General features: G+C 37.9%; 1 pseudogene; it reads right to left on the minus strand.

The window, feature by feature from the left end:
* Positions 1-13,799: 13,799 nt before the first annotated feature.
* LOC101617567 lies at positions 13,800-14,512 on the minus strand (annotated as a pseudogene).
* Between the last annotated feature and the right edge of the window lie 845 nt (positions 14,513-15,357).

The following is a 15,357-nucleotide window of genomic DNA, read 5'->3' on the forward strand; positions in this document are numbered from 1 at the left end:
CTCCATAAAAACCTAGATGGATTAATAAAGAGATTAATCTTTTTTTTCCCTGGGAAAAAGCCACCATGCAGTCTTTCCATAGAAAAACTTTCTGCGGGGTCCTGTGGCCCAGTGTGTAAGAGCATTTTCTGCACAAGCCTGAGGATCTGAGTTCAACCCCCAACTCCCAAGCTGGCCATGGATGCACATATCTATAACCCCACACTACAGAGAGCAGAGTGAGGGGGAGCCCTGGGGCTCCCCGGTCAGCCAGTCTAACCAGACAAGTAAATAAGAAAAGGGAGCCTCAGGTTCAATAAATAAGAGATCCCAACTCAGAGAAATCGGGAACAGTGAAGGCCTCTGCATGGTGCATGCAGGGTGTGGGCATCTGCATGCACATGTGCACATATATCACACACCAAACATATGACAAACACATGCACCTCCTACAAAAAAGAACAGCTTTCTATTAAATCAAGTAGATAGCATATACTGGAAGACAGTATGCCTAATGGAGAAAGGTACAAGGACTCCATACGAAGGGGACAGATAAGATTCTACGTGGGTTCCACATAGAATAAGTACTGAATGTCAAGATAGAAAACTTTACCCTGTCTCTGGGTGAAAATTGGGTGTACCTTGATCAGATGTGAGATAAAAATTTTACATAAAAAGCAGGTTTTCTTTAGAGAAGTCAAAGTGCTTAAGTCATGCAATGCTTTCTGAATTGGCTGTGAGCAATAGGATTAGGATTCTGGAATAAGAAGAGCTCAGAAAGATATATTGATACCTGTATTGTTAAGGATCATATAACTTCCTAGAAGTCTAAAATTAAAATAAAGAGTGTCCCCAATTTGGGAGCAGGTTGATGCATAGCATTTAATAGCAATATGCTATATGATAGCAAGCACAGATGAAAAATGCTGAATAAATCTTAACCCCTGGAAAATGAGGTATTATAATTGCTGTGATATTCAAAGAGGTGAAGCTCTGTTTGTTTTTCTTGGGGCTGGGGAGGGCTCAGTGGTCAAAGGCACTTGATGGCTCTGGTTCAATTCCTCAACACCCACATAAATCCAGATGCAAAATGCAGGCACATGGGATCCCAATGTGCTTCCTACAATGGAAGGCAGGGTCAGGAGAAATTCGAAGTTTGCAGACCAGCTACATCTATGTTCATTTGCAGTCTGGCAGTTCATGCAGCAGCGAGAGATCATGCAATAAAGAAGATGGAGCACAGACGCCTCAAAGTTGTTCTCTTATCTCTCCACACACACTGTGGGACCCCCTCATATATACTCAATATGTAAATGAAAATTAAAGATTTTTTTCTTGTTACTTTTCTCTAGGTCCCATGGCCCAGAGTTACACTGTTTGATGTTTCACATCTATGTTCTACTTCCGTTCTGTCAGCTGTCACCTTTGAATGCCACCCTCATTTTTCCTCTTCTTTCATATTGCTTCCTGGTCCAATCATCTTTAATCTTCAGTAAGTTCAATAACCAGATAAATATGAATCTCAGAAGATCAAATACGAAAAGTAAGTTTTTAGGAAATCAAGTGTTTGTTACAAGTTCTGCCAGTAAGGTCTGACAAATAGTAGATATCATTTAGTGATGTTACCCCATTTTCCAGGGATGTTTTTAGTCAGCGTGAGGATCAGAGAAATAATGCTATTGGTCCAACTATCACAAAAATGGCAAGTATGTCATAACTAGGGGAAATATTCCATTTTCATCAAAATCTCACTTATGTCATGCTTTGTACTAATGCATACATTTTAACTCACTTCACAAGTCCTTCATCATTCTCTCAGAATTATCTTCTAATTCTTTCACCCATCTATTTCTACTAGTCCCTTTTTAATCTTAGCCATTCCAACTTTGTCCATCAAACCAGCCCATAAGGGTTGTGTCTGCATAGAACCACCTCATTTATCCACAACAGCAAGTTTGACTAGAGTGATAGGCACAGGAGAGGAGGACTCTCAGCAATTGTCTTAGAAGCTTAATATTTAGGATCCTGTGACATGGGATGAGAGTGGCATGATGAGAAGGAGTGGGATGTTAAACAGGACTTCATGTTTTCCAGCTTCGGTGAAAGAGTATAAAGAACTCAAGAGGATCCTGTTCAGTGTGTGTGAACATAAAAAAAAATGAATTTGGTTTTTATATATGTGGAGTTTAAAATGTTTTGATGCATCTATGTGATGTCCACAGGTTGGATTGCTTTTAAGAAATCCATATTTAAAATGCCATCACTAGGGCTGGAGGGATGGCTTAGCAGTTAAGGCATTTGCCTGCAAAGCCAAAAGAACCAGGTTTGATTCCTCAGGACCTAGATTAGCCAGATGCACAAGGGGGCACATGCATCTGGAGTTCATTTATAGTGGCTGGAGGCCCTGGAGTGCCCATTCTCTCTCTTTCTCTCTCTTTCCCTCTCTCCCTCCCCTCTTTCTCTGCCAAATAAAGAATAAATTAATAAAATGAAATGTCATCACTATGAGCCAGTTGTTTTTCAAATATAAGTAAGGCTGTATGTTGGTACTCCCTACGTCACCATCAATACATGCTAGGGGCTAATGTCCTCTCTGATAAGATGAAAAGGGAAATAAAAATGGGTCCCAAGTGTCCCCTGGACACTTTAGCCTATTATGCACCTTCAGGCTTCTGAGGCTTGGTTATATGGTTATTCCAACATCAAGAAGCCCTCCTCCTATCCATACTATAATTGGGTTCAAGGACAATTCAAGAAGTCCTAAGGAGGCTGGTCCAATGACTACATTGATGACTGAAGTCTCCTTTGATATTGGTGGCCAATATGTGCAAAAATCTAGTGATAATTACATTGTAGAATCTCTGATTGTTATTCACAGTGCTCCAGTCTGCCAAATGCTTGACAAAAAAAAAAAAGTCCACCCAATTGTTACCTTAGCCCTATCACAGGGTACATCATCCCACCTTTTATAAACATGAAAACCAAAACACAGATAGTTAATTAAAACTTTCATAGATACACAGTAAGCTGTAGGGTTGGGCTTCAAACCAAAGCAATTTGACTCTACAGCCTATTCTATTCTGCCATACATATCAGTTGATCAAGTAACTTCAATTCAACTAGGTAACAGAAAAACGAATGTGTACTTATGTATAAAGTTCAGTGTGATAAGGTCTCCACATGTTTTTCTCAAGGTATTTTTCCCTAAGAATACTCAAATTGATTGAATTATTGGGACTGCTGTGAAGAAATGGATTTGTTTATTTGGTTAGCTGCCCCCCCCCAAATAGTTGAAGATTAATTAAGATGCTCCACACATCTAAAGACATTGAATTTAAATTTGGCATAGCATTTCATATAAAAAGAAGCCATTCCACCAAATAAAACTGGCCGGCAGAGAAGAGAGGTGCAAACATCTCAGGACTGACTAGAGATTATAAAGCTAGAATCAGCCTATACATTGGAGAAAGTCTGCTACAGCAAACATGCTGCCTGTGCTGTGTTTCATATATCCTTTCAAAGACTCTGTTCATGGAGACTTGAGTGGATATATGGAGAAACCAAAACATAGAGAAGGTATTTGCCCATGGTCACACAGCCACTGGGTTTAAGCCTAGCAGCTAACAACAGGCACTGTCCTCTCACTCGCTGGGCTACCCTGGTATGGAGAAGCGACGGTGGTGGTTTGGTGATGGGAAGCTCCTTGGGAAAAGCACAAAATGATGCCAAATGAATTTTCAGATAGATCTTGAGCCAGATAATATCTGTAAAGGTATAAAAATCAACCATCCACATGAGGCTCATTACTTGTGATGAGACTGGGAAGCTCCCATGGTATTAAAATCATGAAAAGTACATGACTGGGAGATAAGTGGATGGCTCAGTGGTTAAGAGCATTTCCCAGTGAAGCACGAGGGTCCAGCCTAGTTTGACTCCCCAGAACCCATGCAAAGCCTTAAACATAGACTGGGCATGGTCACACATGTCTTTAATCCCAGTACTTGGTAGGCAGAGGTAGAAGGATCGCAGTGAGTTCAAGGCTGGCACAAAACTACATATTGAATTCCAAGTCAGCCTGGGTTAGAGCAAAACCCTACTCCAAAAAAAAATCAACCAACACCACACCAACCTAAGCATGTGAGTAAATGTTGGCCTAAAACATCAGAAAAGACATTAGGACCTAACTAGGCCATTACTATGTTCATGCTGGAGATGTGATAATGAGAGTCCATATTAGTTCCTCTGTTGGTGATATTCACTTTTAAGCAGTTATAACTTCAAATGAAATAGTTTCATTTCATTCTTGCACTTCATAGAAAATTAAAACTTAATTGGACACCAAGGGCAATAAAATCTGCTGTGAATCATTTGTACTGTATTAAAGGAGCAAAGCTTAAGAGACACAAATTGCCTTAGCTCTGCCACTCATTAGATAATTAATTTGGAGCAACTATACTGATATTACACAGGCCTCCATTTAACCATCTATAAAACAAGAAAAAGGGGATGGAGAGATGGCTTATAGCAGTTAAGGTGCTTGCTTGCAAAGCCTTAGGACTCATGTTTGACTCTCCAGATCCCATGTAAGCCAGACACACAAGGTGACACAAACATACACCCTCACAAGATGGTGCATGTGTCTGGAATTCGACTGCAGTGGCTGGAGGCTCTGGTAGCCAATCTCTCTATTTCTTTCTTATAAAAAAAGACAAAAAATAACATAAAAAGAATTAATAATGTTATCCCCTTTTTTCTACTAGGTGTTATTCTATAACATACATATAGTGGCTAATTCACTCCTTACACTATTAGTTACTTGACTGAGGAGATAGCTCAGTTGATAAAGTATTTGCCTTACAAGTGTGATAACCTGAGTTCACTCTCCAGATTCCACTTTTTAAAAGCTGGGCATCTTGGCATGCATTCATAATCATGGTGCTGAGGAGGCAGAGACAAGAGGATTTCTGAGGCAGATTCACTAGCCAATCTAACCCGTGGGATGAGCTCCAAGTCACAGAGAGACAGTATCTCGAAGGAGGTGGGTGGCCTTCCTGTGTAATGACTCCTGATGTTGTCCTCTGACTTCCACATGCACGTGCACTGATGTGTGCTTATATGCACACATAGATAGCAAAATTCCTAAGAAGCAGTATTACTAACTGATGGATTTCTGTCCCTTTGCAAGGCTGAACAAAGTCACCCAGCTTGGACACAAAACATCATAATGCATCAGTTTGATTTTGCTATTGATTATTTATTTATTTTTTTTGCATTTCATCTTCATCTCATTAACACAAAACTGTAATTCCAGAATACTAGACATTCTCAAAAGGGTCTATTGCATTGACACTATTCTGTAAACCCCTACTTTCCTTAAATGGCTATCATGTTAATTCATCTCTACCTCCATTTAATAAGTTTTCCTTGGATTCTAACCGAATTGTCAAATACAATGCATATGTAGTTTTATCTGCACTAGTGAAATGTAAATGACACTCAATTGTATTATGTCTGCATATACCTTGCTTTGTATAGCATATCTATGGTAAGCCTTTAAAGTAAGAACCTTGAGTGCATTACCTTAAGAGGTTAACTTATGTCTAAGAAGCAACAGGTATTAGAGAAGAAAATTTGATTATATGTATTGCTTGCATGGTATATTTGAATCTTGAAATATTTGAGAAGACTTGGTTGAAAGACAAGCAAGGACATGTTTTCAACAGTGAGTATTTTCCATTCTTAGAAATGTAATTTTGTCCCTGCTGAAAATTCAGAAGTTGCTTTGTCCAAAAGGACACTGACATCCTATACTATGCTTTATTTGACATCTTATACTGCACACTAAACCACATGGGACAGACTTCAAATGACTCAGCTATAAGAATGTGTATCTGGCTTAAAAACAGAGGTCAGCTCTGGGGTGCTTCCTTGTGTGGCTTGTAGAGGGGCTGAAAACATCTGTGAACACATCTTCTCTAAGCTTTTGTCTTCTTTCATTTCTAGAAAATAGCTATCAGATACTCAAGTACTTAAACATCTTCCATTTCAGCAAGAGATTACTGTTTGAGTGGTGGTTGTTTGGGGTATTAGTAACAAAGCCAAACATAGGTTTTTTGATGACTCCCAAGAGACAGTGGACAAGATCCTGAGAGTAATTTGTGATCTCCTGAGGAAAAGTTTCCCTACACTAATCTCTGGAACAGAATAATTGACCAATGGAAAAGTAAGATAACAAGAACTAGATTTTTCTCTCACACAAGCACGTAAGAAACCAATGAGCTATATATAACAAAAAGCAGAAGCAAAGGCTAAAATTATATGATCATAAATTAGTAACAAAGGAAATAGAAACAGCTAGGTGTTCTCACCAAAGCTCCATCAGTGATCCTCAGAAGCAGCTCAGCATACTTCTGCTTCAGGGAATTTGCATCACCTGTTCCTCCTACTTGGAATTCTGTTTCCTCATATATTCACGTGGACACCTTATTTTTATTTAAATTTTGTTACTTTTTGTATGAGTGTGAGTGTGTGTGTGTGTGTGTGTGTGTGTGTGTGTGTCTGTGTGTGTGTGACCAAAGAGGCAAGAGGACAGCCTTGGTTATGTTTCCCCACATCTGTTCAACATTTTTTGAGACAGGGTCTCTTATTAGCCTCTTATCACCAAGTGGGCTAGACTGGGTCAGGGAGCCCCAGGGATCTGCCTGTCTTCTTGGGGATCTAATTCAGGTTTTTGTGCTTCCATGGCAAGCACTTTACTGACAGCTATCCCTCAACTTCATGGATAACTTCTTTAACTCCTTCAAATATGTTTAAAGGTTAACTTTTTATATGCCTATCCTGGCCAGTCCTGTATGAAATTGAAACTATGGGTAGATATGGAAACATCTACCATAACTGTCTGTTTCCCTTAACTAGGTTAATGAATTCCTGGAGCATTTATCAACTACTATCATTTCTCTTCCTTGAGGGCATCAGTTCCCAAGCACTGGGACCTTAGCTTGATTTGTTCATTACTCTATGTCTGGTGCACAGTAGATTTATGCACAATTCATGTATAGACTTAGAGTAATACAATGTGCAGTACTTGTTAGGCTCTCTTGTAATTACATAATCAGAAATGAGCCTTGAAAAACCAAAGTAGTGTCTCACTTCTTAGGCTCCCGGGTGGCAGGATTATAGGTGTGTGCTATCACCCCTGCACTGGTCATCTGTGAGTGCCCAGCAGCTGAATCACCTTTGTCAATAGCATGGGCAAGAATAAACTGCAGAAATAAAACAATCCCAAAACTATTGTGGCTTTATATGGTGACATATATTTATTTCTCCTATCACATACTCATCATATGTGACAAAGAGTCTTTGTTCACTCTAGTCACTTGAAACTTAGGCTGACAAAAAAAATATCTTCTCATCCTGCTTCTATTATTTTCAGGGCAGAAAAAGGTAGATCAGAACAATGATAATGTGGCCCACAGATTTTCTGATCTAAAGAGACATATGTCACCAATACTCACATTTAGTTATACAAAGTTAATCATATTGCTAACCAGAGTTAATAAGGAGCAATGAATGTTCTATGAGACAGGCAATGCATGTGAATGAAGAATCTCAACTGATACCATCCAGTTCTAGAATAGGAAAATCATTTATACTCTTGCTTTTAGAAATAGAGGCTGTCTTGGACTACAGGTAGTATAAGAACCATACAATTTGCATTCCCCCTTCTCTACTCAGTCACTTGTATTTGAGTGAGAGTTACATAGACCAAACTCATGAGGGACGATTTTTTTCTGGCAAGACTGTCATGGCAGTGGTGACTGATTTTCAGGAGCATATGTAATATCATACATCAAATGTAAGCAATGTGGACTCCCCACTTCACGCAATTGGTGTGATTTGGGACAAAATTGTGACTGTGTGACCTCTTTTCACACCTAGTTCCCTAGCATTCCAATGGCCATCCTGTGAGGGACCCATCAACTTTTTAATGAATAATCTTATATTTAAATCAGCTTGATCAATTTCTGTTGGGCACACCTAAGAATAATGGCTTGTAAAAAATGTTCTGAGAAAACATGTGGTTGTATTGCCCTATTTTCCATGAATTTTAAAAACATATGAAAAAGTTGCTTTATTCACCATTTGAATATAAAATGAAACTTTATTCCAGTTTCTTTATTATATTTAGCTTTGTGTGTTTCAGAAATATCTGTGAACATAACACAAAACCAAATTTCTTCACTTCTGCAAAGCAATATTATTCCCACTGCATCATTATCACCCCTTCCCCAACAATAAGTTTCTGGTTTTTGTTTTTGTTTTTGTCTTACTCTAGCCCAGGTTGACTTGGAACTCACTATGTAGTCTAAGGGTGTCCTCAAACTCATGGCAATTGTCCGACCTTTGCATTTCTATTTTTTTCAGCTCATTCAATCTTTACCTTTTTACCTCTGAATACGTTATGTTAATAGCTAACATTTTTATTTCACTTCCTTTGTCAAGTGCTGTTCTAAGTGATTTAATATTGATTGTGCATGCAAATCTTACGAGGTAAGTAACTATTATTCCAGTTTTACTATGATACAACAGATACAGATAGGTTAAACAACTTGCCTGAGATCACATGGCTAATAACTGGTGGTACAAAGACTTGAGCCCAGTAATCCAAGTTCATAACTACTGTGGTATACTACACAGCCACAAGTACTTATACATTTGCATTTTGACTATCAAGTTGTAAACACTTTTCTAAAGATGTCTTTGTAAGCACCCTTTTGAACTATTACACATAGATAAACACAATGCTGTCTGTATTCCATAGACCATATAGGTGTTAAGCAATCACTATTTCTATACAAATCCTATTCAAAGGGAAGTTATTAATCAGACTTAAAAATTTTCCCAAGTTGGGGATAGAGAGATAACTTGGTGGTTATGGCACTTGCCTGCAAAGCCTAAGGACCCAGGTTCAATTCCCCAGTATCCACATAATCCAGATGCACAAGGTGATGTATGCATCTGGAGTTTAGTTACAATGGATAGAGGCCCTGGCATGCTCATTCTCTCTCTCTCTCTCTGTCTGCTCTTTCTCTCATAAATAAATCAATAAATAGTTTAAATTTTTCCTTAAGTAGCATAAGCCTTTCATTATTTCTAATATCTAATAGACAGTTTATAAATTTCATCTTCTTGAAGTTTGTCTTTTGAGGTGACTGAGTTCCTAATTTGATCTGATTACTCTCTAAGCTGATGCAGAATAGTGGTTTTCAATCTTTCTTGATGAAGAGGTTGTCACAGTTTTTCTTCATCTCTCCCTGTTGTTGAATCCTCTACCTTCTGGTTTCTTTGTTTACTCTTATTATTTCCTGATAAAAATAAGCAAAAATTCTAGTACCTTTTTGATAAAATACGAGTGAGATAATTTATTAAAACTTTCCATTTCTGAAAGCACTTTTTGTTCTACATACACATTTTGATGATATTTTGGCTAGGTATAGAATTTTAATTTGGAAATAATTTATTTTTCTAAATTTGAAAGTATCTTTAGCTTTCATATGACTTTTGAGAAAGTCAGTTCCATTTTTATTTTTGACCCCATGAAATAGGAACATCGGATATTAGAAGAAATGATCAAATATATTTCTTTACTGTTAAATTGAATTTATGAGGTATGTTTTGTTTGGTCTATGGAAAATGCTGCTTCACATTAATAATATGCTTATTTTGGTTTATAATTTCATGATAAGAATATAATTTTATTAGTGTTTCTGAATTATGCAAAGTAATCGGTTTCATTGTGACATTTTCATACATACATTATGACATATTTTGTATTCATCCTACATTTCCCTCTCTTGTAGTCCTTTTCTTTTTCCCTGGTTCCCTACCTCTTTTATGATAGGTCCTCATTCTTTTCATGTCATTATTTTCTGGGTCCCACATATGAGAGAAAACACAAGACACACAACTTGCTGACTCTGTGTACCTCACTAGCTGTGATTCTCTCTGGTCCCTTAGCCTAGAAGTGCTTTGTGTTATGTTCCAACATGCATCTTCCTCACTCTTACTGCTAATGCAAATCTGGATGTCTCCTATCCTCCATGCCCAGTTTAATTCCATAGAACCTTTGTAAATGCCCCCCCCCCCCAGTGAAAAGTATATATAAGTTGGCAGGGAGAATGGGGAAGAATGAAGGGAGACATTTCAGAAACAGCAAAACAATCATTGTGAAAGCCAAAGTCCATTGGGTTGAGCCATTCAGTTATATGAAGAAAAAAGTCACAATAATGTGAAAGATATGTTCTTGGCACATGCTTCTGCGTCAGTTGATGATGAAATTGATCACTAAACTAGGGCAATTCTGTGGCTGAAAAAGGGGGTGATACTAGCATTCAGAGTAGAATGGAAAATACAAACCTGAGAGAGTAAGACTCTTCTGGAAAAATTTGAGCCTGTTGTTCTATGGCAATTATGGCCTTACCCGTTCTGGAATTCTTGACTCCTATGCTTTTATTCTATTCTCTATTTTATGCTAATTTCACCAGCAGCCAATCTCTGTTTAGTAATTCATTCTCTATCATCATTATAATTGGTTTATATATTTCATAATAGTTATTGAACACCTGTTTGACAACTGATCCTTGACAGACCTCGTCCCTTCAAAAGATTAATTGCTACCACAAGTATAAAAATACTTCAGGTATATAAAGCTAGAAAAATATTATAAACTGACCCAGGAATCTGACATCACCCTATTGTGTTCAAGAAGTGTATATTTAGGTGAAACTTGAAGCTATCTGTGAATAGCACAAATGCCATCATTCATTAAGAATTACTGTGAGTTGAACACAGAGGTGAACAGCTAGAAGTGTATGTGGTCCCACAGGTTTCTGTGAAGGCACTGGCATGATTATCTGTAAGGGTTGTAGCAAGTGGGCATGGTCACTTAGGATGGAGACATGAAGTGAAGCCTGAGATAGAAAACAGGCAGATGAAAACTCAAAACAAAAGAATGGCTTCAGTTCCACCATCTGATTCCATGTCCAAGGCTGTGTTTCAAGGTAGAGTTTCCATGTTGATCACTAGCCATACAAATTAGAACTTCACTTATGATTAACCTGTGACATAAAAACAAACTAGCTGTTTTATTTTCCCACTGGAATTTTAATAAAACCTCTAGGTTGAACTTCAAGCTATTTCTGTCAGCTACGTACTATCATTTGCTCATTCATCTCAGATATGGATTTTAAAGTGCATCAATTCTTAGGCAGATAAAAATTTGGTTCATAGTCTCTTATAAAGAATTAAGATTGGAGATTAAGGAGCTCACCCAGGAAGTAAGGTGATTGTTTTGCACACCTGAGGACCTGATTTTAATTCCTGATACCCATGTAAAATACCTGTCATGGTGACACCCTTGCAATCCTAGTGTTGAGTATGAGGAGATAGGACAATCCCTGGAGCTTGGTCAGTTAGTCTGGCCTAATTGACAAACTCCAGGCCAATGAGAAATCCTGTCTCCAAAAGGCAAAAGGAGGGGGACAGCATTCCCAAAGATGACACCCAAGGTTGTGCTTTTACCTCCACATGCACATGCACACATGTGCACCCTCTTCACATATACTTGGACCCACACACATATGAGCATGCATACACACAAGTACAGAAATTACACACATACACATGCATACACACAACACATGTATACACAAAAGATTTGAAGTTAAAACTTAAACTTAACCATAGTAGATATTCCATGGCCTGTAGGGAACATGTGGACAATCTTTTCATTTTGAATGGAAAGGAGCTGGTCCTCCATATCCACAGATTCTACATAGATAGATTCAATTAGTCACAGCTCATAACCGGTTGGCAAACAATGTATGCATACAAAATGTGTACAGGGTTTTACACTTTTTGTCATTCCCTACATAGTATAATACAGCAGCCATTTGCATAGCATTTCAATCATATTCACTATTTTAAGTAATCAAGGGATAATTTTAAGCAAATAAGAGAAGATGTTTACAGGTTTTATACAAATACTACACCATGAATACTACACCATAAGAAACTTGTGTATCCATAGATTTTGGTGTCCATGAGGATCATAGAATGGGCTTCCCACAAATGCCTAGAGACATCCATATATTGTATTGAAATTGGATATAAGACAATGAAGTATTCTAGATCATTAATCATTGGCCAATCCTTGGTTAGTCTACTGGCATTGATACTTTGTATGTATCTTAGCAAAATTTTTAACCTTTATGACCTCTAGGCCTCTCAGCTACAAGGAAAAATCCTCCTTGGAAAATTCAGTATAATGTACACAATGTGGTTATCAAATTTGCTTGATGTAATAAGTACTTAGTGAACAGTTACTATAGTCTATAATTCCTTGAATTTTAGTCCAATAAACCCTAAAATCTACTACAGATATTTGTAAATGTTTTGATATTTTCTCAAATAGCTACAGAAATACTAAGGACTAGGCAACGTGGTGGCACATGCCTTTAATCCCAGCACTCGGGAGGCAGAAGTAGGAGGGTCTCCATGAAGTTTGAGGCCATGCTGGGAATAAGGAATTCCAGGTCAGCCTAGGCTAGAGGGAGACTGTATCTTAAAAAATCAAAAAAAAAAAAAAAAAAGAAGAAAAGAAATACTACAGCCTAATGGTTGACAAAATCATTTGATTAGCACATGTTGAGATCCAGAATATATATCTAGTTCTTAGACAGTTTCATGGACTCAGTTTGTATATACACATTGCATTCTATAATTGTATGGAAGTGCTAGCCTCATTCTTCTAGAAGCCAGTTTAGATACTGACAATAACATCAAGTCTAAGTGGACTATAACACCAAGTGTAACAATAGACATTGTCATTTCCCAAGGACTCATTTTCATACTCTATACATTACATTGACTAAAATAAAGACATACTAGTCTTTAGAAGACCTGGAGATCTAGTGATATTCATAGGTTCCTATATTCTAAAGTTAGTCAAACAAAGTCCAAATGAATGTATGTTACTCATTTCTAGAAGAGCTGGATTAGAGTGTTGAAGAGGTGATGGAAAAGGGAATGAATGATCTTTGTATAACTAGTCTCAATAGTCAAATTTCCAAAAGTAAATAATCTAGTAGTACTCTGTGCTTTTATTTATAAGTAATTAAAATTAAGATGTAGCACTGTGCCTAATGAACCACCATTACTTTGAAAATAGATACATTTTTTAAAAGTGTATTGTCTTTATTATTTTTCTGCCCATATATTATTGCAAAGCAACACTCAAACTGGTACCTGGCTGCTTAACAATTAAGAAAAAAAATCAGAAAAGGCCACAGTGAATCTAGAATTATCAGCTAAATTGTTAAGGAAACAACACCAACAAAATTATCTTGAAACTTCTTTAACACCTTGAAGAACTCTATTTTCAAAACACTGCAATGGAAAAGAACAGGTTATAGCCAATGTGTGATTTGTTTTTGGAAAAAATAATACTAAGAGTTTTTCCAGTAAAGCACAGAATTAATAAGAAATCATACATTCCCTGGTTACATGTCAATTGCTACATTCTGCAAAATGTGAATGTGTTCAACATGTATTCAATATGAATTAGCATTTGAAGTTATAGAATTCCACATCACCTGCCAATGTTGTAAATCCATAAATGATGAAATAAATACTTGGAATTAAGTATATTTTAAAAGCTCAAGCCTTTGACAGTGTTTGTAAAGATCAATCCAGTATAGATAAATAGTGCCGCACATAAAATGACATTAGTACTAGTTTCACTTAGTTTCTTCATGATATGGCCGTCTGGTGCTGCACTAGTGAAGATACTTCCTACAAACACGTGGGTACCCCAGAGACTATGACGGATCACTTTACAGCAGCCAAGATCATCAATATATAATCCTGAATGTCAGTAGCGTTCATCTGGTTCAAAAAGTGTGTTGTTTGTATATGGTCCAAAAAATGCTACACCAGAAGATGGATCAATAAAGTCAGCCCAGTATCCTTCAGCTTGAAGTGCATAGCAAATCTCTTTAGCACCATGAACAAACTTTTCTAAGAGCATTTCTCTTTCAGGCTCTCCTTCTTCCCTTCAGATCGTCATTTCATTCTCAGTTTTGTGTGTTACACTTAGAATCATCGGTTTGCTATTAGCCGCTTCTGGAACTAGTGACTCAAAATCTTTTCACAGCAGTTCTGGACATGTTTGGATTGCACACTCAACTCTGGCACTGTCAAAGTAAGTTTCAAGCGCTGTTAATTTTTTGTTCCACAGGTGCATTATTACTCTGAAATTCATTCAGATATTGTGCCATTACAAACTCATGTCTCTCGGTGGACAAAGGTTCTGCTAGAACATCAGGCAAAGTCTTATGAACTTGGCTATTTTTTTTCTGTGAAGTAGTCCCATTAAGGTGGCAATCCAAACCTACGTTTCCAGGAAGCTGGAATCTCTGATCCTGAGGTCCAAATGGTCCCATCATCTCATCAGGCCACACTGTTCCAGAACATATATCTGGAAGAGCAGAGGACACATGAGATCCGTCAGAACCTGAAGACCCTGCAGTTGAAAAGGTTTTTGGACTAATAACTCTTCTAACTAAAGAGCAAAAGCCAGGGAGGCAGGACACCAGCCTGGCTCTGTTACTGAGCGCATGGGCCATGTCTCGAGGAGTCAGCCGCGAGGTCTTCCCCGAGGTAGAGAGCTCCGCTTACCTCCGCCGCCTCGGGCTGCCCCAGATCCCGCTTCTCCCGCCGGGAAGATGGAGAAAGCGCTGGGGTGGCGCGCCGGGCGAAAATAGGTACATTTTTGGCAAACTACTGAACTCTGACCTAGGACATTTAGGATCCACAAGTCTCTACCCGTTCGCTTATAATTGTGAGCAAGGCCCTCAGTTTGTTTGTTTGTTTGTTTGTTTATTTATTTATTTTTTATGTGCTAATCCTCACTTTGCCTATTTGTGTTTCTGTTTTCACATTTCCCCCCACTGTTGTTAGGGGCAGTAGATAGTCCCACTTCCTTCTTTCAGATTCACTAATTTCTCAAAGATGAGCTCATTCAAACCTAACTCACTTTTCCCTGCAGCACACAGGTCACATGAGCAGGAAAAAAGAAAAAGATTTCAGAAAGCACAATTCTTTTGAGGAGTCCCTGTGCCTGCTGCAAAATTATTCGAATGAAAAGATTTTTTTTTTTTTCTTTTTGAGGTAAAACGACAATTAAGGTCGACCTCCTTCGCTCAAATTAAAAAAAGAGAAAAAGGAGTGTAATGAAGAATCTGACTCCTTCCTCTAATTTTACAAGTTCAATGGTAATCTAACCGTGCCATTCATTTACAGAAACCATTAATTTTGCTA

This window comes from Jaculus jaculus, chromosome 6, assembly GCF_020740685.1.
Source record: "Jaculus jaculus isolate mJacJac1 chromosome 6, mJacJac1.mat.Y.cur, whole genome shotgun sequence".
Classification (NCBI taxonomy): Eukaryota; Metazoa; Chordata; class Mammalia; order Rodentia; family Dipodidae; genus Jaculus; species Jaculus jaculus.